The sequence below is a fragment of the Fukomys damarensis genome, unplaced genomic scaffold, assembly GCF_012274545.1.
Source record: "Fukomys damarensis isolate Sample0158 unplaced genomic scaffold, DMR_v1.0_HiC HiC_scaffold_37, whole genome shotgun sequence".
In the NCBI taxonomy this organism is placed as follows: Eukaryota; Metazoa; Chordata; class Mammalia; order Rodentia; family Bathyergidae; genus Fukomys; species Fukomys damarensis.
The window spans coordinates 40857669-40863562 of NW_022900949.1; the positions used below are offsets into that span (position 1 = coordinate 40857669).

The 5894-nt window shown below is 44.1% G+C and overlaps 1 pseudogene; it reads right to left on the reverse strand.

Annotated features, from left to right (window-relative positions):
- The window catches only part of LOC104856304, an 11330-nt pseudogene extending 7982 nt beyond the window's left edge, over nucleotides 1–3348 (reverse strand).
- Between the last annotated feature and the right edge of the window lie 2546 nt (nucleotides 3349–5894).

The following is a 5894-nucleotide window of genomic DNA, read 5'->3' on the forward strand; positions in this document are numbered from 1 at the left end:
AAAAAAAAAAAAAAAAAAAAAAAAAAAAAAAAAAAAATTGAAACAGTTCTTGCACAGTCACTAAGTTACACGGGCTGGGCTCAAACTTGTGATCCTCCTGCCTCAGCCTCCCAGAGTGTTGGGATTACAGTCTACACCACCATACCTGACTTGAAATTGTGCTTTAAAAAGTACAACAGTTTCAGAACACAATCATAGTTACCCAGGGTTACGACGCCTTTTTCCACTTCCAGGAAATTCATTCAAAAAATAATTTTTTCCCTGAGAGTCTTAGGGGGAAATAGCTACAATAAACTATAATAAGCTGGGAAATGGCCCCTCCGCATGCTTTTCACCCGTACTTTAACCCTACCCTTTCTCTCCAGTCTTGCATATTCTCAAATCCCACAGGCTCCTATCCTCAAAGAAACAGCACGTAGAAGTGAGCAGCCAATCTCTAAACATCAAACACATGCAAATGATTTGCATTCATACCTAGTAAGTAGCTCAACAAAGAGGGGACAGATAGCAAGAACACACATCCCAGTCCACCCACGTTGAGGACACCCCAAGGCCACATAAAACCCTCAGCCCATGATCCATCTCATTCCATGAGCAACCACACTCTTGTCTGCATGTGTACTTCTTTCTGCCTAACACATCTTTTCATGCCTTTCAGTGACAGAAGTCAGCAAAGCTACATCCAACTGGGGATGGGATGAGTTGAGCTCTCCATGTCCTTTTGGGGTGACCTCATCCAATAACAACCTCACTTCAGAAAAGTAAACAATATTCCCATAATCAGCATCCAGACCTTTAAGAATTCCTGAATTGGTGGTGATTCAGTCCCTTGGGCCTTATGAAATTCAGTTTTTATGACAATTTACATGTCATTATCTATTTCCAAAGCTTTTGTGCATAAATTTTCTTTTTTTTTCTTTTTTTTTGTGGGTGGGGGGTACCGGGGATCAAATTTGGGTTCTTGTGCTTGCAAGATAGGCGGCAGAACCACTGAGCTAAATCTCCAGCATACATTTTCTTGATGCACAATGCAGTGATATTTCATCAAAGAGGAGTTGTTCATGGCATTTGAATAATGTATTCATTTTACAAGTCCACCTTTTTTACCATCCATAGCTGGAATTCCATCAGTAGGTATTACAGATATATTGACAAAGGTTAAGGAAGATTGCTTTGATGTAATTTTTGCTACTTCATACAAATCCAGAGATTTAATTATGATTTAATGGCACCAAAGAAGCCATTTTTTTTAGTGATATTATATTTGTCATCTACACCTCTTATAAAAAATGGCAAGTTGGGGCCGGGGATTTAGCTCAGTGGTTCTGCTGCCTGCCTCACAAACACAAGATCCTGATTTCCATCCCCAGTACTAGAAAAAAAAAAAAGACAAATTGATCCAGGCATGTATACACTTGTCATCTCAGCACTCAGGAAGGTAAAGCAGGAGGATAGCAGCGCGGCCAGCTTAGACTCCATAGTGAGTTCATGACCAGCCTGAAACACTGTATAAAAACAAAACAAAACAAAACAAAAATGCCATTTGCTATAAATAAACCACTAAAAATAAAAATGAGAAAAATAATTGACAAAAACTGTAAAATTTTAGGAATGTTTAGAATTAAGAACAGAGGACTGGGAATTTATCTCAGTGGTTCCGCTGCCTGCCTCACAAGCACAAGGTCCTGAGTTCGACTCCCAGTACCAAAAAAGTGGGGGACAAGGATTTAGCTCAGTGGTTTCACCACCTGCCTGGCCAGCACAAGGTCCAGAGTTTGATCCCTGGTACCAAAAACAAAACAAAACAAAACACACACACACACACATACACACACACACACACAGAATTAAGAACAGTCTGATATACAAAGCAGACAATGTCAGGTCTCTGCTGTCAGTAGTTGTCACCATCCCCACCTGTCCAAACCAACCTTTCATTGAGCCCCCATTTTTATGCTTTTCATATGTTACATCCACAGAATCTAAAAGGTCTTTCATTTCCTCGTCTTCATCTATGAGTAATTTTTTCTGTGCCAGTATTTGAGCTTTTTGTTGAATCTTTTTCTCATTGACTTCAAACTGCGCAAAAATATCAGGGACAGCATCCATAAATGTATAGTGTTTGCCTGCCTGTAGGTTTTCTTTGACTTGCTTTGCTGCTACTGCTGTTGCTATGATATGGCAAAAAAATCCTCAGTCTGTTTCTTATCTGAAAATCTTAGTAGGCACTCAGCAGTCTCCCTAAAGCTGGCTGTGTTCCCAGCTCGGGACAGGATCTGTTTTTCCAGCAGTTGGAATGCTGGCTTAAAAATGCTGCAGGTTCTGTTTCATGATAGCAGCATATTCCTTTACCTCAGGGACAGAGGTGCTCTTCATGGCTGAACTCTGGTCAAACAGAATCTTCTGGCAATCTGCAATGATGTGTGCAAAGGCAGACCATCCTGTGGTTTCACCTATCCACAGGTAAGTTACATAGGTATGTTCACTGGTGCTTCCTGAAGATATCCTGGTTTTACTTATTTCTTCTTTTTATCACCCTCTTTCAGTAATGTCTACTGGAAATATTTTGTAAACTGCAAACTTTTGATTCATCAGAACAAGACTTCCTGTGAGCAGAGCCATACAGTTGGTGGTCTGATGACTGCGCAAGTACCGAAAGCCCCATCCTCTCCAGTAGGACATTTCATACAGAGTGAGGCATTGGCAGTCACTTCAAGAAACCTCTCCTGCTGCATCTTGCTCAGGTAGTTGTACAAGAAGTCATAGGTGGTGGCAAAACCCACCAGGGAGTAAGCAAGCGGGACTCCACCCCAAGGAGCATCTTTCACCAACCAGCCAGGTTGCACTGCCATCCTGTCCATGTAGTCTTTGGCCGTGTCCCAGGCTTCAGTGTTCTCAGGATACAGCACACAGAACATCGCCAAGGCGCCCAGGTTGTTCCCATAGATTTCATTCCAGCCAGTGCTGTAGACCTTGGGGTCCCAGAGAGAGCGGTACTCCAAGGGGCTGGAGAGCCTGGTGCACACAGCTTCCATAAAGCAGACCGCGATGTGCTTGCGTGAGCTTGCGGCCTGGAGCTGCAGCTCTGCCACCTCTGACCTGGAGAAGTAAAGCATGGGGTGGCTGTCATAGTTGGCATTGGTGAAGGGAATCATGACTTCTGGGTTCTCACCTGCGATGTAGGCTGACTCGAAGCAAAGTAAACATACGAAAAACACACCGGAGCCCCCGTGTGCGTGTCCTCATCGTGGCCTCAGATCTCCAAATCTCCAAGGCAGTCAAACCATCTTTGAAAGATCTACTCCCACCAGGTGCCACCCTCTCCGCTCGGCTGCTACAACCACTGTGTCAGGCGCCCGTCCCACGCTCGCAGCTGGAGTCCCGCTGGGAGGCGCCTAGAATTTTATTAAAGAGTAAGATATGGACAAATGGAGAGACATACTGAATTCACGGCACTGTGTGGACCAGATCCCAGCCCTCTGCAGCTGCTCCGGGGACATCTTCAGCAGAAGGTGGTTGCTGATCCTCTCCAGAGCAAGCACTCCCCACTCTGACGGCCATTTCTCCCCCTGCCAGTTACCGTCTCTCCTGCAAAGGTGATTACTATTTTCAAGGAAAAAATGGAAACAAAGTCTTTGGAAATAAGGGAGGGTGGAGGGGAAGGGAGGACAGGGGTATGGGGAAAAATGAGAACCAAGACCTGTCATGTAAAGATACAAGATCCCGATGATGAATGTAACTGTACTGTGTACTTAAAAAGAACCAATAAACTCAGTTTTTAAAAAAGGTGATCGCTATTTTCAGGTCTGCTGCCATAATCTCACCTGTTTAAAAATTTCATGTAGGGCCAGGGATTTAGCTCAGTGGTGCCACACCTAACTTGCATGTACACGGTCCTGGGTTCAATCCCTAGTAAAAAAACCAAAAAAAACAAAACCAACCCCTTCATGTAAACAGAACCATACAATGTGTTTTTCTGTTTGTTTTTAGGGCTCATCATGTTGCCCAGTCTAATCCCAAATGCCTGGCCTCAAGTTTTCCACCTGCCTCAGCTGAGACTGTAGACACAGTGCCCAGAATGTCTGGCTTTTTAAATTTTAATATTATTTCTGTATGGTTAATGTGTATGGTTTGGTTTTTTGTTTCTATATAATGGTTCATTATATGACTGTATCATATTGACATCGACACATTTGTCTTTTGAAGGGCATCTGGATCTCCTGTTTGGCTGTCATGAAGGCGTTCGCTGTGGATGTTCTTGTACCTGTCATTCTGATGGACACATCATTTACACGTCACCTAGGCTCTTAGAATCTTCCATCACCATTCTTTTTCTTTGGCACCAGGGATCGAACTCGGGGCAGGCAGTGGAGCCACTGAGCTAAATCCCTGGCCCCCTCATCACCATTCTTAATACACTGATATTTGCCATGCTTGTGACCCCAACACTGCAAGATAGGCTCGTTCTCTCAGACAGTACAGACATATTCAAAGCTGAAGTAGTTTGGCACCAGCCGCATCTATCCCTGTTACCAAGGAAGCAGGCATCTTGCCAGAACCTCCAGGAGTCTTCCATTGATTTTTCACTGGCCAAATCTGAGCCACCTTTGGCTACCCCTAGGTACAAGAAGATTGAGGAGTCAGAAAATGGATTAGATGATCCATTTCTTGGGCTAGAAGTCCTGCTGTCATGAATAAAATATGGGTTTGTTAGCAAAGAAGGAGAAAAAAGTATTAGTAGGGAGCCATGAGCCACATAATATGAAACAATTGTCAAACCCACCTGAAGACAAGAAATGGAAATGTTAGTAAAAAATAACAATGAGCTAGGTACAGTGCACATGCCTGTGGTCCCAGCTACTCTGGAGGCTGAAGCAGGAGAATGGCTTGAGCCAAAGAGTTCAACACCAGCCCGGGAAACAGGAAGACTTCTGTCTCAAAACAAACAAATCTAGGCTGGGCATGGTGGCACACTCCTGTAAACCCAGAACTCAGTAGGCTGAGGCAGGGAGATTGTCACAGGTTTGAGGCCAGCCCAAACTACACAGGGAGATCCTGTCTCAAAAAACAAAATAAAAAACAAATCTAACAGTAGCAAAACTATAAAGAGAAAAATGATCAGTGATTTCTAGGTGTCTGGGGGAAGCAAAAGAAAAGTAGAAGAAACAGAGGATTTCATTGTTGGTTTGTTTTTTGAGTCAGGGTCTTATTATGTAACCCAGGTGAACATAAACTCAAGATCATCCTGCGTCAGCCTCCTGAGTGCTGGGTTTGTGTCACTGGTGACACAGAAGATTTTTAGGGCAGCGAAATTATTCTGTATACTGTCGCGGTGAATATATGTCGTTATACATTTGTCAGAAACCCTGAGAGTATGTGGTATTATCTTGGTGTCTGCCCCCCTCCCCCAAGTTCCTCTGTTGAAGCCTAAACATCAACTTGACAGTGTTAGGAGGCAGGGCTTTTGGAGGTTATTAGGTCACAAAGGCTCAATCTCCTGCATGGAATTAGTTCTCTTAACAAAGACACCCCAGAGAACTGCTGTGCTGCCTTCAACCATGTGACAATGTGGCAAGAAGGGGCTGTATGTGACAAGGTAAGGGCCCCTCCCCAGACAATCTTTCAGCACTTTGATCTTGGTCTTCCCAGCCTCTAGCTCTGGGAGTAGTGAATTTCTGTTGCTTATAAGCTACTCAGCCTATTTGCTACCGCAGCCCGAACATACTCAGCAATGAACAGCACAGGATGAATACCACGCGCATTGGATTGTGACAATGCTATGTCCACACCAGGTCACCGATGGTAACGAGTATCCCACCCCAATGCTGGGTGTTGGCTGTCAGGGAGGCTGTGTACATATGCAGGTTAGGGGGTGGACTACTGTGCACTTCCCA